The sequence below is a fragment of the Haliotis cracherodii genome, unplaced genomic scaffold (assembly GCF_022045235.1).
Source record: "Haliotis cracherodii isolate W230 unplaced genomic scaffold, xgHalCrac1.p SCAF_3, whole genome shotgun sequence".
In the NCBI taxonomy this organism is placed as follows: domain Eukaryota; kingdom Metazoa; phylum Mollusca; class Gastropoda; order Lepetellida; family Haliotidae; genus Haliotis; species Haliotis cracherodii.
The window spans coordinates 21,516,863-21,538,187 of record NW_027266286.1 but is presented as its reverse complement, the minus strand read 5'-3'; the positions used below and the strand labels follow the sequence as shown (position 1 = coordinate 21,538,187).

The following is a 21,325-nucleotide window of genomic DNA, read 5'->3' as shown; positions in this document are numbered from 1 at the left end:
GGTTGCTCCAGCTTTGAGAGAAACTTGCTTTTACATTTGGAAGTCAGTGTGTGTGTAGAATTTCTTTTGTAACAAGTTTGAAGTAGGTAGAACTTGACTGAGACAACTGAATGTAACGTCCAATTTTGAGCCAAAAATAAACTGAATTTCACTTGGAGAATCCGGGTATCGATCCCGGTACCTCCCGCATGCAAAGCGGGCGCTCTACCATGTGAGCTAATCCCCCTGTGCAAGACATTCATAAAAAGCCAAATAAAAACAATATTTCACAAAAACAAAACAGCAAAACACTTGGAGAATCCGGGTATCGATCCCCGTACCTCTCGCATGCTAAGCGAGCGCTCTACCATTTGAGCTAATTCCCCTGATGACGGAGCAGGTGTGTCTTCATTCAATGTATTTTTCACAATCACCTGTAGCGGTTTGGGGCATGAACGCTAAGCCTTCCACCTTGATTGACCTTGTAGTGACAGATGGGTTCCTCCAGCCTTCCACCTTGATTGTCCTTGTAGTGACAGATGGGTTGCTCCAGCTTTGAGAGAAACTTGCTTTTACATTTGGAAGTCAGTGTGTGTGTAGAATTTCTTTTGTAAAAAGTTTGAAGTTGGTAGAACTTGACTGAGACAACTGAATGTAACGTCCATATTTGACCCAAAAAACTGAATTTCACTTGGAGAATGCGGGTATCGATCCCGGTACCTCCCGCATGCAAAGCGGGCGCTCTACCATGTGAGCTAATCCCCCTGTGCAAGACATTCATAAAAAGCCAAATAAAAACAATATTTCACAAAAACAAAACAGCAAAACACTTGGAGAATCCGGGTATCGATCCCGGTACCTCTCGCATGCTAAGCGAGCGCTCTACCATTTGAGCTAATTCCCCTGATGACGGAGTAGGTGTGTCTTCATTCAATGTATTTTTCACAATCACCTGTAGCGGTTTGGGGCATGAACGCTAAGCCTTCCACCTTGATTGACCTTGTAGTGACAGATGGGTTCCTCCAGCCTTCCACCTTGATTGTCCTTTTAGTGACAGATGGGTTGCTCCAGCTTTGAGAGAAACTTGCTTTTACATTTGGAAGTCAGTGTGTGAGTAGAATTTGTTTTGTAACAAATTCGAAGTTTGTAGAACTTGACTGAGACAACTGAATGTAACGTCCATATTTGAGCCAAAAATAAACTGAATTTCACTTGGAGAATGCGGGTATGGATCCCGGTACCTCCCGCATGCAAAGCGGGAGCTCTACCATGTGAGCTAATCCCCCTGTGCAAGACATTCATAAAAAGCCAAATAAGAACAATATTTCACAAAAACAAAACAGCAAAACACTTGGAGAATCCGGGTATCGATCCCGGTACCTCTCGCATGCTAAGCGAGCGCTCTACCATTTGAGCTAATTCCCCTGATGACGGAGTAGGTGTGTCTTCATTCAATGTATTTTTCACAATCACCTGTAGCGGTTTGGGGCATGAACGCTAAGCCTTCCACCTTGATTGACCTTGTAGTGACAGATGGGTTCCTCCAGCCTTCCACCTTGATTGTCCTTGTAGTGACAGATGGGTTGCTCCAGCTTTGAGAGAAACTTGCTTTTACATTTGGAAGTCAGTGTGTGTGTAGAATTTCTTTTGTAACAAGTTTGAAGTAGGTAGAACTTGACTGAGACAACTGAATGTAGCGTCCATATTTGAGCCAAAAATAAACTGAATTTCACTTGGAGAATGCGGGTATCGATCCCGGTACCTCCCGCATGCAAAGCGGTCGCTCTACCATGTGAGCTAATCCCCCTGTGCAAGACATTCATAAAAAGCCAAATAAAAACAATATTTCACAAAAACAAAACAGCAAAACACTTGGAGAATCCGGGTATCGATCCCGGTACCTCTCGCATGCTAAGCGAGCGCTCTACCATTTGAGCTAATTCCCCTGATGACGGAGTAGGTGTGTCTTCATTCAATGTATTTTTCACAATCACCTGTAGCGGTTTGGGGCATGAACGCTAAGCCTTCCACCTTGATTGACCTTGTAGTGACAGATGGGTTGCTCCAGCTTTGAGAGAAACTTGCTTTTACATTTGGAAGTCAGTGTGTGAGTAGAATTTGTTTTGTAACAAATTCGAAGTTTGTAGAACTTGACTGAGACAACTGAATGTAACGTCCATATTTGAGCCAAAAATAAACTGAATTTCACTTGGAGAATCCGGGTATGGATCCCGGTACCTCCCGCATGCAAAGCGGGAGCTCTACCATGTGAGCTAATCCCCCTGTGCAAGACATTCATAAAAAGCCAAATAAGAACAATATTTCACAAAAACAAAACAGCAAAACACTTGGAGAATCCGGGTATCGATCCCGGTACCTCTCGCATGCTAAGCGAGCGCTCTACCATTTGAGCTAATTCCCCTGATGACGGAGTAGGTGTGTCTTCATTCAATGTATTTTTCACAATCACCTGTAGCGGTTTGGGGCATGAACGCTAAGCCTTCCACCTTGATTGACCTTGTAGTGACAGATGGGTTCCTCCAGCCTTCCACCTTGATTGTCCTTGTAGTGACAGATTGGTTGCTCCAGCTTTGAGAGAAACTTGCTTTTACATTTGGAAGTCAGTGTGTGTGTAGAATTTCTTTTGTAACAAGTTTGAAGTAGGTAGAACTTGACTGAGACAACTGAATCTAACGTCCAATTTTGAGCCAAAAATAAACTGAATTTCACTTGGAGAATCCGGGTATCGATCCCGGTACCTCCCGCATGCAAAGCGGGCGCTCTACCATGTGAGCTAATCCCCCTGTGCAAGACATTCATAAAAAGCCAAATAAAAACAATATTTCACAAAAACAAAACAGCAAAACACTTGGAGAATCCGGGTATCGATCCCCGTACCTCTCGCATGCTAAGCGAGCGCTCTACCATTTGAGCTAATTCCCCTGATGACGGAGTAGGTGTGTCTTCATTCAATGTATTTTTCACAATCACCTGTAGCGGTTTGGGGCATGAACGCTAAGCCTTCCACCTTGATTGACCTTGTAGTGACAGATGGGTTCCTCCAGCCTTCCACCTTGATTGTCCTTGTAGTGACAGATTGGTTGCTCCAGCTTTGAGAGAAACTTGCTTTTACATTTGGAAGTCAGTGTGTGTGTAGAATTTCTTTTGTAACAAGTTTGAAGTAGGTAGAACTTGACTGAGACAACTGAATGTAACGTCCAATTTTGAGCCAAAAATAAACTGAATTTCACTTGGAGAATCCGGGTATCGATCCCGGTACCTCCCGCATGCAAAGCGGGCGCTCTACCATGTGAGCTAATCCCCCTGTGCAAGACATTCATAAAAAGCCAAATAAAAACAATATTTCACAAAAACAAAACAGCAAAACACTTGGAGAATCCGGGTATCGATCCCCGTACCTCTCGCATGCTAAGCGAGCGCTCTACCATTTGAGCTAATTCCCCTGATGACGGAGCAGGTGTGTCTTCATTCAATGTATTTTTCACAATCACCTGTAGCGGTTTGGGGCATGAACGCTAAGCCTTCCACCTTGATTGACCTTGTAGTGACAGATGGGTTCCTCCAGCCTTCCACCTTGATTGTCCTTGTAGTGACAGATGGGTTGCTCCAGCTTTGAGAGAAACTTGCTTTTACATTTGGAAGTCAGTGTGTGTGTAGAATTTCTTTTGTAAAAAGTTTGAAGTTGGTAGAACTTGACTGAGACAACTGAATGTAACGTCCATATTTGACCCAAAAAACTGAATTTCACTTGGAGAATGCGGGTATCGATCCCGGTACCTCCCGCATGCAAAGCGGGCGCTCTACCATGTGAGCTAATCCCCCTGTGCAAGACATTCATAAAAAGCCAAATAAAAACAATATTTCACAAAAACAAAACAGCAAAACACTTGGAGAATCCGGGTATCGATCCCGGTACCTCTCGCATGCTAAGCGAGCGCTCTACCATTTGAGCTAATTCCCCTGATGACGGAGTAGGTGTGTCTTCATTCAATGTATTTTTCACAATCACCTGTAGCGGTTTGGGGCATGAACGCTAAGCCTTCCACCTTGATTGACCTTGTAGTGACAGATGGGTTCCTCCAGCCTTCCACCTTGATTGTCCTTTTAGTGACAGATGGGTTGCTCCAGCTTTGAGAGAAACTTGCTTTTACATTTGGAAGTCAGTGTGTGAGTAGAATTTGTTTTGTAACAAATTCGAAGTTTGTAGAACTTGACTGAGACAACTGAATGTAACGTCCATATTTGAGCCAAAAATAAACTGAATTTCACTTGGAGAATGCGGGTATGGATCCCGGTACCTCCCGCATGCAAAGCGGGAGCTCTACCATGTGAGCTAATCCCCCTGTGCAAGACATTCATAAAAAGCCAAATAAGAACAATATTTCACAAAAACAAAACAGCAAAACACTTGGAGAATCCGGGTATCGATCCCGGTACCTCTCGCATGCTAAGCGAGCGCTCTACCATTTGAGCTAATTCCCCTGATGACGGAGTAGGTGTGTCTTCATTCAATGTATTTTTCACAATCACCTGTAGCGGTTTGGGGCATGAACGCTAAGCCTTCCACCTTGATTGACCTTGTAGTGACAGATGGGTTCCTCCAGCCTTCCACCTTGATTGTCCTTGTAGTGACAGATTGGTTGCTCCAGCTTTGAGAGAAACTTGCTTTTACATTTGGAAGTGAGTGTGTGTGTAGAATTTCTTTTGTAACAAGTTTGAAGTAGGTAGAACTTGACTGAGACAACTGAATGTAGCGTCCATATTTGAGCCAAAAATAAACTGAATTTCACTTGGAGAATGCGGGTATCGATCCCGGTACCTCCCGCATGCAAAGCGGTCGCTCTACCATGTGAGCTAATCCCCCTGTGCAAGACATTCATAAAAAGCCAAATAAAAACAATATTTCACAAAAACAAAACAGCAAAACACTTGGAGAATCCGGGTATCGATCCCGGTACCTCTCGCATGCTAAGCGAGCGCTCTACCATTTGAGCTAATTCCCCTGATGACGGAGTAGGTGTGTCTTCATTCAATGTATTTTTCACAATCACCTGTAGCGGTTTGGGGCATGAACGCTAAGCCTTCCACCTTGATTGACCTTGTAGTGACAGATGGGTTGCTCCAGCTTTGAGAGAAACTTGCTTTTACATTTGGAAGTCAGTGTGTGAGTAGAATTTGTTTTGTAACAAATTCGAAGTTTGTAGAACTTGACTGAGACAACTGAATGTAACGTCCATATTTGAGCCAAAAATAAACTGAATTTCACTTGGAGAATCCGGGTATGGATCCCGGTACCTCCCGCATGCAAAGCGGGAGCTCTACCATGTGAGCTAATCCCCCTGTGCAAGACATTCATAAAAAGCCAAATAAGAACAATATTTCACAAAAACAAAACAGCAAAACACTTGGAGAATCCGGGTATCGATCCCGGTACCTCTCGCATGCTAAGCGAGCGCTCTACCATTTGAGCTAATTCCCCTGATGACGGAGTAGGTGTGTCTTCATTCAATGTATTTTTCACAATCACCTGTAGCGGTTTGGGGCATGAACGCTAAGCCTTCCACCTTGATTGACCTTGTAGTGACAGATGGGTTCCTCCAGCCTTCCACCTTGATTGTCCTTGTAGTGACAGATTGGTTGCTCCAGCTTTGAGAGAAACTTGCTTTTACATTTGGAAGTCAGTGTGTGTGTAGAATTTCTTTTGTAACAAGTTTGAAGTAGGTAGAACTTGACTGAGACAACTGAATCTAACGTCCAATTTTGAGCCAAAAATAAACTGAATTTCACTTGGAGAATCCGGGTATCGATCCCGGTACCTCCCGCATGCAAAGCGGGCGCTCTACCATGTGAGCTAATCCCCCTGTGCAAGACATTCATAAAAAGCCAAATAAAAACAATATTTCACAAAAACAAAACAGCAAAACACTTGGAGAATCCGGGTATCGATCCCCGTACCTCTCGCATGCTAAGCGAGCGCTCTACCATTTGAGCTAATTCCCCTGATGACGGAGTAGGTGTGTCTTCATTCAATGTATTTTTCACAATCACCTGTAGCGGTTTGGGGCATGAACGCTAAGCCTTCCACCTTGATTGACCTTGTAGTGACAGATGGGTTCCTCCAGCCTTCCACCTTGATTGTCCTTGTAGTGACAGATGGGTTGCTCCAGCTTTGAGAGAAACTTGCTTTTACATTTGGAAGTCAGTGTGTGTGTAGAATTTCTTTTGTAAAAAGTTTGAAGTTGGTAGAACTTGACTGAGACAACTGAATGTAACGTCCATATTTGACCAAAAAAACTGAATTTCACTTGGAGAATGCGGGTATCGATCCCGGTACCTCCCGCATGCAAAGCGGGCGCTCTACCATGTGAGCTAATCCCCCTGTGCAAGACATTCATAAAAAGCCAAATAAAAACAATATTTCACAAAAACAAAACAGCAAAACACTTGGAGAATCCGGGTATCGATCCCGGTACCTCTCGCATGCTAAGCGAGCGCTCTACCATTTGAGCTAATTCCCCTGATGACGGAGTAGGTGTGTCTTCATTCAATGTATTTTTCACAATCACCTGTAGCGGTTTGGGGCATGAACGCTAAGCCTTCCACCTTGATTGACCTTGTAGTGACAGATGGGTTCCTCCAGCCTTCCACCTTGATTGTCCTTTTAGTGACAGATGGGTTGCTCCAGCTTTGAGAGAAACTTGCTTTTACATTTGGAAGTCAGTGTGTGAGTAGAATTTGTTTTGTAACAAATTCGAAGTTTGTAGAACTTGACTGAGACAACTGAATGTAACGTCCATATTTGAGCCAAAAATAAACTGAATTTCACTTGGAGAATGCGGGTATGGATCCCGGTACCTCCCGCATGCAAAGCGGGAGCTCTACCATGTGAGCTAATCCCCCTGTGCAAGACATTCATAAAAAGCCAAATAAGAACAATATTTCACAAAAACAAAACAGCAAAACACTTGGAGAATCCGGGTATCGATCCCGGTACCTCTCGCATGCTAAGCGAGCGCTCTACCATTTGAGCTAATTCCCCTGATGACGGAGTAGGTGTGTCTTCATTCAATGTATTTTTCACAATCACCTGTAGCGGTTTGGGGCATGAACGCTAAGCCTTCCACCTTGATTGACCTTGTAGTGACAGATGGGTTCCTCCAGCCTTCCACCTTGATTGTCCTTGTAGTGACAGATGGGTTGCTCCAGCTTTGAGAGAAACTTGCTTTTACATTTGGAAGTCAGTGTGTGTGTAGAATTTCTTTTGTAACAAGTTTGAAGTAGGTAGAACTTGACTGAGACAACTGAATGTAGCGTCCATATTTGAGCCAAAAATAAACTGAATTTCACTTGGAGAATCCGGGTATCGATCCCGGTACCTCCCGCATGCAAAGCGGGCGCTCTACCATGTGAGCTAATCCCCCTGTGCAAGACATTCATAAAAAGCCAAATAAAAACAATATTTCACAAAAACAAAACAGCAAAACACTTGGAGAATCCGGGTATCGATCCCGGTACCTCTCGCATGCTAAGCGAGCGCTCTACCATTTGAGCTAATTCCCCTGATGACGGAGTAGGTGTGTCTTCATTCAATGTATTTTTCACAATCACCTGTAGCGGTTTGGGGCATGAACGCTAAGCCTTCCACCTTGATTGACCTTGTAGTGACAGATGGGTTGCTCCAGCTTTGAGAGAAACTTGCTTTTACATTTGGAAGTCAGTGTGTGAGTAGAATTTGTTTTGTAACAAATTCGAAGTTTGTAGAACTTGACTGAGACAACTGAATGTAACGTCCATATTTGAGCCAAAAATAAACTGAATTTCACTTGGAGAATCCGGGTATGGATCCCGGTACCTCCCGCATGCAAAGCGGGAGCTCTACCATGTGAGCTAATCCCCCTGTGCAAGACATTCATAAAAAGCCAAATAAGAACAATATTTCACAAAAACAAAACAGCAAAACACTTGGAGAATCCGGGTATCGATCCCGGTACCTCTCGCATGCTAAGCGAGCGCTCTACCATTTGAGCTAATTCCCCTGATGACGGAGTAGGTGTGTCTTCATTCAATGTATTTTTCACAATCACCTGTAGCGGTTTGGGGCATGAACGCTAAGCCTTCCACCTTGATTGACCTTGTAGTGACAGATGGGTTCCTCCAGCCTTCCACCTTGATTGTCCTTGTAGTGACAGATGGGTTGCTCCAGCTTTGAGAGAAACTTGCTTTTACATTTGGAAGTCAGTGTGTGTGTAGAATTTCTTTTGTAAAAAGTTTGAAGTTGGTACAACTTGACTGAGACAACTGAATGTAACGTCCATATTTGAGCCAAAAAACTGACTTTCACTTGGAGAATGCGGGTATCGTTCCCGGTACCTCCCGCATGCAAAGCGGGCGCTCTACCATGTGAGCTAATCCCCCTGTGCAAGACATTCATAAAAAGCCAAATAAAAACAATATTTCACAAAAACAAAACAGCAAAACACTTGGAGAATCCGGGTATCGATCCCGGTACCTCTCGCATGCTAAGCGAGCGCTCTACCATTTGAGCTAATTCCCCTGATGACGGAGTAGGTGTGTCTTCATTCAATGTATTTTTCACAATCACCTGTAGCGGTTTGGGGCATGAACGCTAAGCCTTCCACCTTGATTGACCTTGTAGTGACAGATGGGTTCCTCCAGCCTTCCACCTTGATTGTCCTTGTAGTGACAGATGGGTTGCTCCAGCTTTGAGAGAAACTTGCTTTTACATTTGGAAGTCAGTGTGTGAGTAGAATTTGTTTTGTAACAAATTCGAAGTTTGTAGAACTTGACTGAGACAACTGAATGTAACGTCCATATTTGAGCCAAAAATAAACTGAATTTCACTTGGAGAATCCGGGTATGGATCCCGGTACCTCCCGCATGCAAAGCGGGAGCTCTACCATGTGAGCTAATCCCCCTGTGCAAGACATTCATAAAAAGCCAAATAAGAACAATATTTCACAAAAACAAAACAGCAAAACACTTGGAGAATCCGGGTATCGATCCCGGTACCTCTCGCATGCTAAGCGAGCGCTCTACCATTTGAGCTAATTCCCCTGATGACGGAGTAGGTGTGTCTTCATTCAATGTATTTTTCACAATCACCTGTAGCGGTTTGGGGCATGAACGCTAAGCCTTCCACCTTGATTGACCTTGTAGTGACAGATGGGTTCCTCCAGCCTTCCACCTTGATTGTCCTTGTAGTGACAGATGGGTTGCTCCAGCTTTGAGAGAAACTTGCTTTTACATTTGGAAGTCAGTGTGTGTGTAGAATTTCTTTTGTAAAAAGTTTGAAGTTGGTACAACTTGACTGAGACAACTGAATGTAACGTCCATATTTGAGCCAAAAAACTGACTTTCACTTGGAGAATGCGGGTATCGTTCCCGGTACCTCCCGCATGCAAAGCGGGCGCTCTACCATGTGAGCTAATCCCCCTGTGCAAGACATTCATAAAAAGCCAAATAAAAACAATATTTCACAAAAACAAAACAGCAAAACACTTGGAGAATCCGGGTATCGATCCCGGTACCTCTCGCATGCTAAGCGAGCGCTCTACCATTTGAGCTAATTCCCCTGATGACGGAGTAGGTGTGTCTTCATTCAATGTATTTTTCACAATCACCTGTAGCGGTTTGGGGCATGAACGCTAAGCCTTCCACCTTGATTGACCTTGTAGTGACAGATGGGTTCCTCCAGCCTTCCACCTTGATTGTCCTTTTAGTGACAGATGGGTTGCTCCAGCTTTGAGAGAAACTTGCTTTTACATTTGGAAGTCAGTGTGTGAGTAGAATTTGTTTTGTAACAAATTCGAAGTTTGTAGAACTTGACTGAGACAACTGAATGTAACGTCCATATTTGAGCCAAAAATAAACTGAATTTCACTTGGAGAATGCGGGTATCGATCCCGGTACCTCCCGCATGCAAAGCGGGAGCTCTACCATGTGAGCTAATCCCCCTGTGCAAGACATTCATAAAAAGCCAAATAAGAACAATATTTCACAAAAACAAAACAGCAAAACACTTGGAGAATCCGGGTATCGATCCCGGTACCTCTCGCATGCTAAGCGAGCGCTCTACCATTTGAGCTAATTCCCCTGATGACGGAGTAGGTGTGTCTTCATTCAATGTATTTTTCACAATCACCTGTAGCGGTTTGGGGCATGAACGCTAAGCCTTCCACCTTGATTGACCTTGTAGTGACAGATGGGTTCCTCCAGCCTTCCACCTTGATTGTCCTTGTAGTGACAGATGGGTTGCTCCAGCTTTGAGAGAAACTTGCCTTTACATTTGGAAGTCAGTGTGTGTGTAGAATTTCTTTTGTAACAAATTCGAAGTTTGTAGAACTTGACTGAGACAACTGAATGTAACGTCCATATTTGAGCCAAAAATAAACTGAATTTCACTTGGAGAATCCGGGTATCGATCCCGGTACCTCCCGCATGCAAAGCGGGCGCTCTACCATGTGAGCTAATCCCCCTGTGCAAGACATTCATAAAAAGCCAAATAAAAACAATATTTCACAAAAACAAAACAGCAAAACACTTGGAGAATCCGGGTATCGATCCCGGTACCTCTCGCATGCTAAGCGAGCGCTCTACCATTTGAGCTAATTCCCCTGATGACGGAGTAGGTGTGTCTTCATTCAATGTATTTTTCACAATCACCTGTAGCGGTTTGGGGCATGAACGCTAAGCCTTCCACCTTGATTGACCTTGTAGTGACAGATGGGTTCCTCCAGCCTTCCACCTTGATTGTCCTTGTAGTGACAGATGGGTTGCTCCAGCTTTGAGAGAAACTTGCTTTTACATTTGGAAGTCAGTGTGTGTGTAGAATTTCTTTTGTAACAAATTCGAAGTTTGTAGAACTTGACTGAGACAACTGAATGTAGCGTCCATATTTGAGCCAAAAATAAACTGAATTTCACTTGGAGAATCCGGGTATCGATCCCGGTACCTCCCGCATGCAAAGCGGGCGCTCTACCATGTGAGCTAATCCCCCTGTGCAAGACATTCATGAAAAGCCAAATAAGAACAATATTTCACAAAAACAAAACAGCAAAACACTTGGAGAATCCGGGTATCGATCCCGGTACCTCTCGCATGCTAAGCGAGCGCTCTACCATTTGAGCTAATTCCCCTGATGACGGAGTAGGTGTGTCTTCATTCAATGTATTTTTCACAATCACCTGTAGCGGTTTGGGGCATGAACGCTAAGCCTTCCACCTTGATTGACCTTGTAGTGACAGATGGGTTCCTCCAGCCTTCCACCTTGATTGTCCTTGTAGTGACAGATGGGTTGCTCCAGCTTTGAGAGAAACTTGCTTTTACATTTGGAAGTCAGTGTGTGTGTAGAATTTCTTTTGTAACAAATTCGAAGTTTGTAGAACTTGACTGAGACAACTGAATGTAGCGTCCATATTTGAGCCAAAAATAAACTGAATTTCACTTGGAGAATCCGGGTATCGATCCCGGTACCTCTCGCATGCTAAGCGAGCGCTCTACCATTTGAGCTAATTCCCCTGATGATGGAGTAGGTGTGTCTTCATTCAATGTATTTTTCACAATCACCTGTAGCGGTTTGGGGCATGAACGCTAAGCCTTCCACCTCGATTGACCTTGTAGTGACAGATGGGTTCCTCCAGCCTTCCACCTTGATTGTCCTTGTAGTGACAGATGGGTTGCTCCAGCTTTGAGAGAAACTTGCTTTCACATTTGGAAGTCAGTATGTGTGTAGTATTTGTTTTGAACATGTAACAAGTTTGAAGTTGGTAAAACTTGACTGAGACAACTGAATGTAACGTCCATATTTGAGCCAAAAATAAACTGAATTTCACTTGGAGAATCCGGGTATCGATCCCGGTACCTCCCGCATGCAAAGCGGGCGCTCTACCATGTGAGCTAATCCCCCTGTGCAAGACATTCATGAAAAGCCAAATAAGAACAATATTTCACAAAAACAAAACAGCAAAACACTTGGAGAATCCGGGTATCGATCCCGGTACCTCTCGCATGCTAAGCGAGCGCTCTACCATTTGAGCTAATTCCCCTGATGACGGAGTAGGTGTGTCTTCATTCAATGTATTTTTCACAATCACCTGTAGCGGTTTGGGGCATGGACGCTAAGCCTTCCACCTTGATTGACCTTGTAGTGACAGATGGGTTCCTCCAGCCTTCCACCTTGATTGTCCTTGTAGTGACAGATGGGTTGCTCCAGCTTTGAGAGAAACTTGCTTTTACATTTGGAAGTCAGTGTGTGTGTAGAATTTCTTTTGTAACAAATTCGAAGTTTGTAGAACTTGACTGAGACAACTGAATGTAGCGTCCATATTTGAGCCAAAAATAAACTGAATTTCACTTGGAGAATCCGGGTATCGATCCCGGTACCTCTCGCATGCTAAGCGAGCGCTCTACCATTTGAGCTAATTCCCCTGATGATGGAGTAGGTGTGTCTTCATTCAATGTATTTTTCACAATCACCTGTAGCGGTTTGGGGCATGAACGCTAAGCCTTCCACCTTGATTGACCTTGTAGTGACAGATGGGTTCCTCCAGCCTTCCACCTTGATTGTCCTTGTAGTGACAGATGGGTTGCTCCAGCTTTGAGAGAAACTTGCTTTCACATTTGGAAGTCAGTATGTGTGTAGTATTTGTTTTGAACATGTAACAAGTTTGAAGTTGGTAAAACTTGACTGAGACAACTGAATGTAACGTCCATATTTGAGCCAAAAATAAAGTGAATTTCACTTGGAGAATCCGGGTATCGATCCTGGTACCTCCCGCATGCAAAGCGGGCGCTCTACCATGTGAGCTAATCCCCCTGTGCAAGACATTCATAAAAAGTCAGATAAGAACAATATTTTACAAAAACAAAAACAGCAAAACACTTGGAGAATCCGGGTATCGATCCCGGTACCTCTCGCATGCTAAGCGAGCGCTCTACCATTTGAGCTAATTCCCCTGATGACGGAGTAGGTGTGTCTTCATTCAATGTATTTTTCACAATCACCTGTAGCGGTTTGGGGCATGAACGCTAAGCCTTCCACCTTGATTGACCTTGTAGTGACAGATGGGTTCCTCCAGCCTTCCACCTTGATTGTCCTTGTAGTGACAGATGGGTTGCTCCAGCTTTGAGAGAAACTTGCTTTCACATTTGGAAGTCAGTATGTGTGTAGAATTTGTTTTGAACATGTAACAAGTTTGAAGTTGGTAAAACTTGACTGAGACAACTGAATGTAACGTCCATATTTGAGCCAAAAATAAACTGAATTTCACTTGGAGAATCCGGGTATCGATCCCGGTACCTCCCGCATGCAAAGCGGGCGCTCTACCATGTGAGCTAATCCCCCTGTGCAAGACATTCATAAAAAGTCAGATAAGAACAATATTTTACAAAAACAAAAACAGCAAAACACTTGGAGAATCCGGGTATCGATCCCGGTACCTCTCGCATGCTAAGCGAGCGCTCTACCATTTGAGCTAATTCCCCTGATGACGGAGTAGGTGTGTCTTCATTCAATGTATTTTTCAAAATCACCTGTAGCGGTTTGGGGCATGAACGCTAAGCCTTCCACCTTGATTGACCTTGTAGTGACAGATGGGTTCCTCCAGCCTTCCACCTTGATTGTCCTTGTAGTGACAGATGGGTTGCTCCAGCTTTGAGAGAAACTTGCCTTTACATTTGGAAGTCAGTGTGTGTGTAGAATTTCTTTTGTAACAAATTCGAAGTTTGTAGAACTTGACTGACACAACTGAATGTAACGTCCATATTTGAGTCAAAAATAAACTGAATTTCACTTGGAGAATGCGGGTATGGATCCCGGTACCTCCCGCATGCAAAGCGGGCGCTCTACCATGTGAGCTAATCCCCCTGTGCAAGACATTCATAAAAAGCCAAATAAAAACAATATTTCACAAAAACAAAACAGCAAAACACTTGGAGAATCCGGGTATCGATCCCGGTACCTCTCGCATGCTAAGCGAGCACTCTACCATTTGAGCTAATTCCCCTGATGAAGGAGTAGGTGTGTCTTCATTCAATGTATACACAGTAAAAAAAGTGTTGCACCCCCTATACTTTTTCATGGAGGGATGTTTTGAAAGGGTGTAAAGATAACTGAATTAATATTATAACCAGGATTTCGTGTATACCAACAAACCAGTGTATTGTCTATACAATGAACTTAAATGGGGTATTCCATGACCTTATGGCATGTAATAATCTCATGCTGACCTTTTACGAAAAATGAACGAACAACGAAGACGCATTAAGTATGGTGACATCTCAATAATTTTTAGTGACCAAATTCATCCAATAGGGTAAGAATGTCATATGGAGATTTGACGAACACAGTAAGTCAATATCGAGAACTTCCACCAAGCACTTGGATCACAGCTTGAAGTCTTCGTCTCATACCCCTCACCAGACGTTGGAATCGCTCCATGGGCAGCTGCTGCCACTCCTCGTGTAATGCTGCTTCCAATTCACGCAAGTTCTGTGGAGGAGGGTCCCGACGATAAATCAGGCGTCCCACAATGTCCCATACATGTTCCAGAGGATTCAGATCTGGACTCATTGCTGGCCATGGAATCTGCGTCAGAGCATTGTTGTGGATAACCTGGGTCACAGCTCGTGAACGATGTGGTCTGGCATTGTCATCCATGAATATCGGTCTGGTGGCCAGTGGATGATTGTCAAAATGGGGCACCACAACTGGATTCAGCACCTCTTGGATGTAGCGCTCCCCTGTCAAGTTGCCTCGTATGGTCACTAAATCAAGCTTACAATCAAATGAGAAGCATCCCCAGACCATAACAGATCCACCTCCATATGGTACAGTTGGCATGATGTTTCTTGCAGTATAAGCTGTTCCAGGACGCCTCCATACTCTCACTCTGCCATCCACAACATGCAGAAGGAACCTGCTTTCGTCCGACCAGTGGACTCTTCTCCAGGACCTCAAGTTCCAGTTCTGTCTCAGTCTACACCAGCCTAGACGTAGTCGTTTGTGGTTGTCTTTGAGTTTAGGTCGCTTGATAACCCTTCTGGACTTCAACCCTGCAGCTTTAAGAGGATTTCACACGGTCTGGGTACTGAACTGTTGACGAGGAAGCCAAAGACGTTTCAAGGTTGTTCGTGTAGCAAATGGATGACGCCTTACCACCCTCAACAACGCTCTGTCATCTCTAACTGTGGTCTTATGTGGTCTGCCAGAGGGTCTGCGATTCCTTACATCATTAGTTTGTGCGTGTTTTCTGACCAAACGGCTTATTGTTGAGTAGTGATGTCCGGTTCTTCTGCCAATCTCCTTGAACGAAAGACCTGCTCCATGAAGGCCAATAATCTGCCACTTGACTGCTTCTGACAATCGTCTACCCGGCATTGTGGGTTACAATAAACTGGGCAGTCAGAGAACATCTTTTATAGGCGATGTTGAGCTTAAGAAGATACTGCAATCTGCAAATGTCATGCACCATGCAATTCACGTGCTGATTGCTACGTTTTGGTGATCATCTTCCCTCCGAAAACATTACACATTTCACATCAGATCCCCAAGGAATACCTACCATTAAAACCAGAGTCGGGCGTTTTAAATGTTGTGATGTATCAAACGTATTAATGTGGGGGTGCAACACTTTTTTTACTGTGTATATTTTTCACAATCACCTGTAGCGGTTTGGGGCATGAACGCTAAGCCTTCCACCTTGATTGACCTTGTAGTGACAGATGGGTTCCTCCAGCCTTCCACCTTGATTGTCCTTGTAGTGACAGATGGGTTGCTCCAGCTTTGAGAGAAACTTGCTTTTACATTTGGAAGTCAGTGTGTGTGTAGAATTTCTTTTGAACATGTAACAAGTTTGAAGTTGGTAGAACTTGACTGAGACAACTGAATGTAACGTCCATATTTGACCCCCAAAAAAACTGAACTTCACTTGGAGAATCCGGGTATCGATCCCGGTACCTCCCGCATGCAAAGCGGGCGCTCTACCATGTGAGCTAATCCCCCTTGCAAGACATTCATAAAAAGCCAAATAAGAACAATATTTCACAAAAACAAAACAGCAAAACACTTGGAGAATCCGGGTATCGATCCCGGGTATCGATCCCGGTACCTCTCGCATGCTAAGCGAGCGCTCTACCATTTGAGCTAATTCCCCTGATGACGGAGTAGGTGTGTCTTCATTCAATGTATTTTTCACAATCACCTGTAGCGGTTTGGGGCATGAACGCTAAGCCTTCCACCTTGATTGACCTTGTAGTGACAGATGGGTTCCTCCAGCCTTCCACCTTGATTGTCCTTTTAGTGACAGATGGGTTGCTCCAGCTTTGAGAGAAACTTGCTTTTACATTTGGAAGTCAGTGTGTGAGTAGAATTTCTTTTGTAACAAATTCGAAGTTTGTAGAACTTGACTGAGACAACTGAATGTAACGTCCATATTTGAGCCAAAAATAAACTGAATTTCACTTGGAGAATCCGGGTATCGATCCCGGTTCCTCCCGCATGCAAAGCGGGCGCTCTACCATGTGAGCTAATCCCCCTGTGCAAGACATTCATAAAAAGCCAAATAAGAACAATATTTCACAAAAACAAAACAGCAAAACACTTGGAGAATCCGGGTATCGATCCCGGTACCTCTCGCATGCTAAGCGAGCGCTCTACCATTTGAGCTAATTCCCCTGATGACGGAGTAGGTGTGTCTTCATTCAATGTATTTTTCACAATCACCTGTAGCGGTTTGGGGCATGAACGCTAAGCCTTCCACCTTGATTGACCTTGTAGTGACAGATGGGTTCCTCCAGCCTTCCACCTTGATTGTCCTTTTAGTGACAGATGGGTTGCTCCAGCTTTGAGAGAAACTTGCTTTTACATTTGGAAGTCAGTGTGTGAGTAGAATTTGTTTTGTAACAAATTCGAAGTTTGTAGGACTTGACTGAGACAACTGAATGTAACGTCCATATTTGAGCCAAAAATAAACTGAATTTCACTTGGAGAATCCGGGTATCGATCCCGGTTCCTCCCGCATGCAAAGCGGGCGCTCTACCATGTGAGCTAATCCCCCTGTGCAAGACATTCATAAAAAGCCAAATAAAAACAATATTTCACAAAAACAAAACAGCAAAACACTTGGAGAATCCGGGTATCGATCCCTGTACCTCTCGCATGCTAAGCGAGCGCTCTACCATTTGAGCTAATTCCCCTGATGACGGAGTAGGTGTGTCTTCATTCAATGTATTTTTCACAATCACCTGTAGCGGTTTGGGGCATGAACGCTAAGCCTTCCACCTTGATTGACCTTGTAGTGACAGATGGGTTCCTCCAGCCTTCCACCTTGATTGACCTTGTAGTGACAGATGGGTTGCTCCAGCTTTGAGAGAAACTTGCCTTTACATTTGGAAGTCAGTGTGTGAGTAGAATTTCTTTTGTAACAAATTCGAAGTTTGTAGAACTTGACTGAGACAACTGAATGTAACGTCCATATTTGAGCCAAAAATAAACTGAATTTCACTTGGAGAATGCGGGTATCGATCCCGGTACCTCCCGCATGCAAAGCGGGCGCTCTACCATGTGAGCTAATCCCCCTGTGCAAGACATTCATAAAAAGCCAAATAAAAACAATATTTCACAAAAACAAAACAGCAAAACACTTGGAGAATCCGGGTATCGATCCCGGTACCTCTCGCATGCTAAGCGAGCGCTTTACCATTTGAGCTAATTCCCCTGATGACGGAGTAGGTGTGTCTTCATTCAATGTATTTTTCACAATCACCTGTAGCGGTTTGGGGCATGAACGCTAAGCCTTCCACCTTGATTGACCTTGTAGTGACAGATGGGTTCCTCCAGCCTTCCACCTTGATTGTCCTTTTAGTGACAGATGGGTTGCTCCAGCTTTGAGAGAAACTTGCTTTTAATTTGGAAGTCAGTGTGTGAGTAGAATTTCTTTTGTAACAAGTTTGAAGTTGGTAGAACTTGACTGAGACAACTGAATGTAACGTCCATATTTGAGCCAAAAATAAACTGAATTTCACTTGGAGAATGCGGGTATCGATCCCGGTACCTCCCGCATGCAAAGCGGGCGCTCTACCATGTGAGCTAATCCCCCTGTGCAAGACATTCATAAAAAGCCAAATAAGAACAATATTTCACAAAAACAAAACAGCAAAACACTTGGAGAATCCGGGTATCGATCCCGGTACCTCTCGCATGCTAAGCGAGCGCTCTACCATTTGAGCTAATTCCCCTGATGACGGAGTAGGTGTGTCTTCATTCAATGTATTTTTCACAATCACCTGTAGCGGTTTGGGGCATGAACGCTAAGCCTTCCACCTTGATTGACCTTGTAGTGACAGATGGGTTCCTCCAGCTTTCCACCTTGATTGTCCTTGTAGTGACAGATGGGTTGCTCCAGCTTTGAGAGAAACTTGCTTTTACATTTGGAAGTCAGTGTGTGAGTAGAATTTGTTTTGTAACAAATTCGAAGTTTGTAGAACTTGACTGAGACAACTGAATGTAACGTCCATATTTGAGCCAAAAATAAACTGAATTTCACTTGGAGAATCCGGGTATCGATCCCGGTACCTCCCGCATGCAAAGCGGGCGCACTACCATGTGAGCTAATACCCCTGTGCAAGACATTCATAAAAAGCCAAATAAGAACAATATTTCACAAAAACAAAACAGCAAAACACTTGGAGAATCCGGGTATCGATCCCGGTACCTCTCGCATGCTAAGCGAGCGCTCTACCATTTGAGCTAATTCCCCTGATGACGGAGTAGGTGTGTCTTCGTTCAATGTATTTTTCACAATCACCTGTAGCGGTTTGGGGCATGAACGCTAAGCCTTCCACCTTGATTGACCTTGTAGTGACAGATGGGTTCCTCCAGCCTTCCACCTTGATTGTCCTTGTAGTGACAGATGGGTTGCTCCAGCTTTGAGAGAAACTTGCTTTTACATTTGGAAGTCAGTGTGTGTGTAGAATTTGTTTTGTAACAAATTCGAAGTTTGTAGAACTTGACTGAGACAACTGAATGTAACGTCCATATTTGAGCCAAAAATAAACTGAATTTCACTTGGAGAATGCGGGTATCGATCCCGGTACCTCCCGCATGCAAAGCGGGCGCTCTACCATGTGAGCTAATCCCCCTGATGACGGAGTAGGTGTGTCTTCATTCAATGTATTTTTCACAATCACCTGTAGCGGTTTGGGGCATGAACGCTAAGCCTTAATTCCGGTACCTCCCGCATGCAAAGCGGGCGCTCTACCATGTGAGCTAATCCCCCTGTGCAAGACATTCATAAAAAGCCAAATAAGAACAATATTTCACAAAAACAAAACAGCAAAACACTTGGAGAATCCGGGTATCGATCCCGGTACCTCTCGCATGCTAAGCGAGCACTCTACCATTTCACAAAAACAAAACAACAAAACACTTGGAGAATCCGGGTATCGATCCCGGTACCTCTCGCATGCTAAGCGAGCGCTCTACCATTTGAGCTAATTCCCCTGATGACGGAGTTGGTGTGTCTTCATTCAATGTATTTTTCACAATCACCTGTAGCGGTTTGGGGCATGAACGCTAAGCCTTCCACCTTGATTGACCTTGTAGTGACAGATGTGTTCCTCCAGCTTTCCACCTTGATTGTCCTGTGTAGTGACAGATGGGTTGCTCCAGCTTTGAGAGAAACTTGCTTTTACATTTGGAAGTCAGTGTGTGTGTAGAATTTGTTTTGTAACAAATTCGAAGTTTGTAGAACTTGACTGAGACAACTGAATGTAACGTCCATATTTGAGCCAAAAATAAACTGAATTTCACTTGGAGAATCCGGGTATCGATCCCGGTACCTCCCGCATGCAAAGCGGGCGCTCTACCATGTGAGCTAATCCCCCTGTGCAAGACATTCATAAAAAGCCAAATAAGAACAATATTTCACAAAAACAAAACAGCAAAACACTTGGAGAATCCGGGTATCGATCCCGGTACCTCTCGCATGCTAAGCGAGCGCTCTACCATTTGAGCTAATTCCCCTTATGACGGAGTAGGTGTGTCTTCATTCAATGTATTTTTCACAATCACCTGTAGCGGTTTGGGGCATGAACGCTAAGCCTTCCACCTTGATTGACCTTGTAGTGACAGATGGGTTCCTCCAGCCTTCCACCTTGATTGTCCTTTTAGTGACAGATGGGTTGCTCCAGCTTTGAGAGAAACTTGCTTTTACATTTGGAAGTCAGTGTGTGAGTAGAATTTCTTTTGTAACAAGTTTGAAGTTGGTAGAACTTGACTGAGACAACTGAATGTAACGTCCATATTTGAGCCAAAAATAAACTGAATTTCACTTGGAGAATGCGGGTATCGATCCCGGTACCTCCCGCATGCAAAGCGGGCGCTCTACCATGTGAGCTAATCCCCCTGTGCAAGACATTCATAAAAAGCCAAATAAGAACAATATTTCACAAAAACAAAACAGCAAAACACTTGGAGAATCCGGGTATCGATCCCGGTACCTCTCGCATGCTAAGCGAGCGCTCTACCATTTGAGCTAATTCCCCTGATGACGGAGTAGGTGTGTCTTCATTCAATGTATTTTTCACAATCACCTGTAGCGGTTTGGGGCATGAACGCTAAGCCTTCCACCTTGATTGACCTTGTAGTGACAGATGGGTTCCTCCAGCCTTCCACCTTGATTGACCTTTTAGTGACAGATGGGTTGCTCCAGCTTTGAGAGAAACTTGCTTTTACATTTGGAAGTCAGTGTGTGAGTAGAATTTCTTTTGTAACAAGTTTGAAGTTGGTAAAACTTGACTGAGACCACTGAATGTAACGTCCATATTTGAGCCAAAAATAAACTGAATTTCACTTGGAGAATCCGGGTATCGATCCCGGTACCTCTTGCATGCAAAGCGGGCGCTCTACCATGTGAGCTAAACCCCCTGTGCAAGACATTCATAAAAAGCCAAATAAGAACAATATTTTATAAAAACAAAAACAGCAAAACACTTGGAGAATCCGGGTATCGATCCCGGTACCTCTCGCATGCTAAGCGAGCGCTCTACCATTTGAGCTAATTCCCCTGATGAAGGAGTAGGTGTGTCTTCATTCAATGTATTTTTCACAATCACCTGTAGCGGTTTGGGGCATGAACGCTAAGCCTTCCACCTTGATTGACCTTGTAGTGACAGATGGGTTCCTCCAGCTTTCCACCTTGATTGTCCTTGTAGTGACAGATGGGTTGCTCCAGCTTTGAGAGAAACTTGCTTTTACATTTGGAAGTCAGTGTGTGAGTAGAATTTGTTTTGTAACAAATTCGAAGTT

General features: G+C 44.0%; 46 non-coding genes across 46 annotated transcripts; all 46 read right to left on the bottom strand.

Moving 5' to 3' along the window:
• Nucleotides 1–153: 153 nt before the first annotated feature.
• On the bottom strand, nt 154–226 carry Trnaa-ugc (transfer RNA alanine (anticodon UGC)). Its single transcript has one exon. It is a non-coding gene; the product is annotated as a tRNA-Ala (tRNA).
• A 584-nt stretch (nt 227–810) lies between these two features.
• Trnaa-agc (transfer RNA alanine (anticodon AGC)) lies at nt 811–883 on the bottom strand. The gene has a single exon. It is a non-coding gene; the product is annotated as a tRNA-Ala (tRNA).
• Nucleotides 884–1,331: 448 nt separating this feature from the next.
• Trnaa-agc (transfer RNA alanine (anticodon AGC)) lies at nt 1,332–1,404 on the bottom strand. Its single transcript has one exon. It is a non-coding gene; the product is annotated as a tRNA-Ala (tRNA).
• Nucleotides 1,405–1,852: 448 nt separating this feature from the next.
• Trnaa-agc (transfer RNA alanine (anticodon AGC)) lies at nt 1,853–1,925 on the bottom strand. Its single transcript has one exon. It is a non-coding gene; the product is annotated as a tRNA-Ala (tRNA).
• Nucleotides 1,926–2,328: 403 nt separating this feature from the next.
• Trnaa-agc (transfer RNA alanine (anticodon AGC)) lies at nt 2,329–2,401 on the bottom strand. Its single transcript has one exon. It is a non-coding gene; the product is annotated as a tRNA-Ala (tRNA).
• Nucleotides 2,402–2,710: 309 nt separating this feature from the next.
• Trnaa-ugc (transfer RNA alanine (anticodon UGC)) lies at nt 2,711–2,783 on the bottom strand. The gene has a single exon. It is a non-coding gene; the product is annotated as a tRNA-Ala (tRNA).
• Nucleotides 2,784–3,231: 448 nt separating this feature from the next.
• Trnaa-ugc (transfer RNA alanine (anticodon UGC)) lies at nt 3,232–3,304 on the bottom strand. The gene has a single exon. It is a non-coding gene; the product is annotated as a tRNA-Ala (tRNA).
• A 584-nt stretch (nt 3,305–3,888) lies between these two features.
• Trnaa-agc (transfer RNA alanine (anticodon AGC)) lies at nt 3,889–3,961 on the bottom strand. Its single transcript has one exon. It is a non-coding gene; the product is annotated as a tRNA-Ala (tRNA).
• A 448-nt stretch (nt 3,962–4,409) lies between these two features.
• Nucleotides 4,410–4,482, bottom strand: Trnaa-agc (transfer RNA alanine (anticodon AGC)). The gene has a single exon. It is a non-coding gene; the product is annotated as a tRNA-Ala (tRNA).
• A 448-nt stretch (nt 4,483–4,930) lies between these two features.
• Nucleotides 4,931–5,003, bottom strand: Trnaa-agc (transfer RNA alanine (anticodon AGC)). Its single transcript has one exon. It is a non-coding gene; the product is annotated as a tRNA-Ala (tRNA).
• Nucleotides 5,004–5,406: 403 nt separating this feature from the next.
• Nucleotides 5,407–5,479, bottom strand: Trnaa-agc (transfer RNA alanine (anticodon AGC)). The gene has a single exon. It is a non-coding gene; the product is annotated as a tRNA-Ala (tRNA).
• Nucleotides 5,480–5,788: 309 nt separating this feature from the next.
• Nucleotides 5,789–5,861, bottom strand: Trnaa-ugc (transfer RNA alanine (anticodon UGC)). Its single transcript has one exon. It is a non-coding gene; the product is annotated as a tRNA-Ala (tRNA).
• A 584-nt stretch (nt 5,862–6,445) lies between these two features.
• Trnaa-agc (transfer RNA alanine (anticodon AGC)) lies at nt 6,446–6,518 on the bottom strand. Its single transcript has one exon. It is a non-coding gene; the product is annotated as a tRNA-Ala (tRNA).
• A 448-nt stretch (nt 6,519–6,966) lies between these two features.
• On the bottom strand, nt 6,967–7,039 carry Trnaa-agc (transfer RNA alanine (anticodon AGC)). Its single transcript has one exon. It is a non-coding gene; the product is annotated as a tRNA-Ala (tRNA).
• A 309-nt stretch (nt 7,040–7,348) lies between these two features.
• Trnaa-ugc (transfer RNA alanine (anticodon UGC)) lies at nt 7,349–7,421 on the bottom strand. Its single transcript has one exon. It is a non-coding gene; the product is annotated as a tRNA-Ala (tRNA).
• A 66-nt stretch (nt 7,422–7,487) lies between these two features.
• On the bottom strand, nt 7,488–7,560 carry Trnaa-agc (transfer RNA alanine (anticodon AGC)). The gene has a single exon. It is a non-coding gene; the product is annotated as a tRNA-Ala (tRNA).
• Nucleotides 7,561–7,963: 403 nt separating this feature from the next.
• On the bottom strand, nt 7,964–8,036 carry Trnaa-agc (transfer RNA alanine (anticodon AGC)). Its single transcript has one exon. It is a non-coding gene; the product is annotated as a tRNA-Ala (tRNA).
• A 445-nt stretch (nt 8,037–8,481) lies between these two features.
• Nucleotides 8,482–8,554, bottom strand: Trnaa-agc (transfer RNA alanine (anticodon AGC)). Its single transcript has one exon. It is a non-coding gene; the product is annotated as a tRNA-Ala (tRNA).
• Nucleotides 8,555–9,002: 448 nt separating this feature from the next.
• On the bottom strand, nt 9,003–9,075 carry Trnaa-agc (transfer RNA alanine (anticodon AGC)). Its single transcript has one exon. It is a non-coding gene; the product is annotated as a tRNA-Ala (tRNA).
• A 445-nt stretch (nt 9,076–9,520) lies between these two features.
• On the bottom strand, nt 9,521–9,593 carry Trnaa-agc (transfer RNA alanine (anticodon AGC)). The gene has a single exon. It is a non-coding gene; the product is annotated as a tRNA-Ala (tRNA).
• Nucleotides 9,594–10,041: 448 nt separating this feature from the next.
• Trnaa-agc (transfer RNA alanine (anticodon AGC)) lies at nt 10,042–10,114 on the bottom strand. Its single transcript has one exon. It is a non-coding gene; the product is annotated as a tRNA-Ala (tRNA).
• Nucleotides 10,115–10,423: 309 nt separating this feature from the next.
• On the bottom strand, nt 10,424–10,496 carry Trnaa-ugc (transfer RNA alanine (anticodon UGC)). The gene has a single exon. It is a non-coding gene; the product is annotated as a tRNA-Ala (tRNA).
• Nucleotides 10,497–10,562: 66 nt separating this feature from the next.
• Nucleotides 10,563–10,635, bottom strand: Trnaa-agc (transfer RNA alanine (anticodon AGC)). The gene has a single exon. It is a non-coding gene; the product is annotated as a tRNA-Ala (tRNA).
• A 309-nt stretch (nt 10,636–10,944) lies between these two features.
• Nucleotides 10,945–11,017, bottom strand: Trnaa-ugc (transfer RNA alanine (anticodon UGC)). The gene has a single exon. It is a non-coding gene; the product is annotated as a tRNA-Ala (tRNA).
• A 66-nt stretch (nt 11,018–11,083) lies between these two features.
• On the bottom strand, nt 11,084–11,156 carry Trnaa-agc (transfer RNA alanine (anticodon AGC)). The gene has a single exon. It is a non-coding gene; the product is annotated as a tRNA-Ala (tRNA).
• Nucleotides 11,157–11,465: 309 nt separating this feature from the next.
• Nucleotides 11,466–11,538, bottom strand: Trnaa-agc (transfer RNA alanine (anticodon AGC)). The gene has a single exon. It is a non-coding gene; the product is annotated as a tRNA-Ala (tRNA).
• A 315-nt stretch (nt 11,539–11,853) lies between these two features.
• Nucleotides 11,854–11,926, bottom strand: Trnaa-ugc (transfer RNA alanine (anticodon UGC)). Its single transcript has one exon. It is a non-coding gene; the product is annotated as a tRNA-Ala (tRNA).
• Nucleotides 11,927–11,992: 66 nt separating this feature from the next.
• Nucleotides 11,993–12,065, bottom strand: Trnaa-agc (transfer RNA alanine (anticodon AGC)). Its single transcript has one exon. It is a non-coding gene; the product is annotated as a tRNA-Ala (tRNA).
• Nucleotides 12,066–12,374: 309 nt separating this feature from the next.
• On the bottom strand, nt 12,375–12,447 carry Trnaa-agc (transfer RNA alanine (anticodon AGC)). The gene has a single exon. It is a non-coding gene; the product is annotated as a tRNA-Ala (tRNA).
• A 455-nt stretch (nt 12,448–12,902) lies between these two features.
• Trnaa-agc (transfer RNA alanine (anticodon AGC)) lies at nt 12,903–12,975 on the bottom strand. Its single transcript has one exon. It is a non-coding gene; the product is annotated as a tRNA-Ala (tRNA).
• Nucleotides 12,976–13,290: 315 nt separating this feature from the next.
• Trnaa-ugc (transfer RNA alanine (anticodon UGC)) lies at nt 13,291–13,363 on the bottom strand. The gene has a single exon. It is a non-coding gene; the product is annotated as a tRNA-Ala (tRNA).
• A 67-nt stretch (nt 13,364–13,430) lies between these two features.
• On the bottom strand, nt 13,431–13,503 carry Trnaa-agc (transfer RNA alanine (anticodon AGC)). The gene has a single exon. It is a non-coding gene; the product is annotated as a tRNA-Ala (tRNA).
• A 448-nt stretch (nt 13,504–13,951) lies between these two features.
• Trnaa-agc (transfer RNA alanine (anticodon AGC)) lies at nt 13,952–14,024 on the bottom strand. Its single transcript has one exon. It is a non-coding gene; the product is annotated as a tRNA-Ala (tRNA).
• A 1,924-nt stretch (nt 14,025–15,948) lies between these two features.
• Nucleotides 15,949–16,021, bottom strand: Trnaa-ugc (transfer RNA alanine (anticodon UGC)). The gene has a single exon. It is a non-coding gene; the product is annotated as a tRNA-Ala (tRNA).
• Nucleotides 16,022–16,481: 460 nt separating this feature from the next.
• On the bottom strand, nt 16,482–16,554 carry Trnaa-ugc (transfer RNA alanine (anticodon UGC)). The gene has a single exon. It is a non-coding gene; the product is annotated as a tRNA-Ala (tRNA).
• A 66-nt stretch (nt 16,555–16,620) lies between these two features.
• Trnaa-agc (transfer RNA alanine (anticodon AGC)) lies at nt 16,621–16,693 on the bottom strand. Its single transcript has one exon. It is a non-coding gene; the product is annotated as a tRNA-Ala (tRNA).
• Nucleotides 16,694–17,002: 309 nt separating this feature from the next.
• On the bottom strand, nt 17,003–17,075 carry Trnaa-ugc (transfer RNA alanine (anticodon UGC)). Its single transcript has one exon. It is a non-coding gene; the product is annotated as a tRNA-Ala (tRNA).
• Nucleotides 17,076–17,141: 66 nt separating this feature from the next.
• Nucleotides 17,142–17,214, bottom strand: Trnaa-agc (transfer RNA alanine (anticodon AGC)). Its single transcript has one exon. It is a non-coding gene; the product is annotated as a tRNA-Ala (tRNA).
• Nucleotides 17,215–17,662: 448 nt separating this feature from the next.
• On the bottom strand, nt 17,663–17,735 carry Trnaa-agc (transfer RNA alanine (anticodon AGC)). The gene has a single exon. It is a non-coding gene; the product is annotated as a tRNA-Ala (tRNA).
• A 447-nt stretch (nt 17,736–18,182) lies between these two features.
• Nucleotides 18,183–18,255, bottom strand: Trnaa-agc (transfer RNA alanine (anticodon AGC)). The gene has a single exon. It is a non-coding gene; the product is annotated as a tRNA-Ala (tRNA).
• A 448-nt stretch (nt 18,256–18,703) lies between these two features.
• Nucleotides 18,704–18,776, bottom strand: Trnaa-agc (transfer RNA alanine (anticodon AGC)). Its single transcript has one exon. It is a non-coding gene; the product is annotated as a tRNA-Ala (tRNA).
• A 670-nt stretch (nt 18,777–19,446) lies between these two features.
• On the bottom strand, nt 19,447–19,519 carry Trnaa-agc (transfer RNA alanine (anticodon AGC)). Its single transcript has one exon. It is a non-coding gene; the product is annotated as a tRNA-Ala (tRNA).
• Nucleotides 19,520–19,829: 310 nt separating this feature from the next.
• On the bottom strand, nt 19,830–19,902 carry Trnaa-ugc (transfer RNA alanine (anticodon UGC)). Its single transcript has one exon. It is a non-coding gene; the product is annotated as a tRNA-Ala (tRNA).
• Nucleotides 19,903–19,968: 66 nt separating this feature from the next.
• On the bottom strand, nt 19,969–20,041 carry Trnaa-agc (transfer RNA alanine (anticodon AGC)). Its single transcript has one exon. It is a non-coding gene; the product is annotated as a tRNA-Ala (tRNA).
• Nucleotides 20,042–20,489: 448 nt separating this feature from the next.
• Nucleotides 20,490–20,562, bottom strand: Trnaa-agc (transfer RNA alanine (anticodon AGC)). The gene has a single exon. It is a non-coding gene; the product is annotated as a tRNA-Ala (tRNA).
• A 449-nt stretch (nt 20,563–21,011) lies between these two features.
• On the bottom strand, nt 21,012–21,084 carry Trnaa-agc (transfer RNA alanine (anticodon AGC)). Its single transcript has one exon. It is a non-coding gene; the product is annotated as a tRNA-Ala (tRNA).
• Nucleotides 21,085–21,325: the final 241 nt, after the last annotated feature.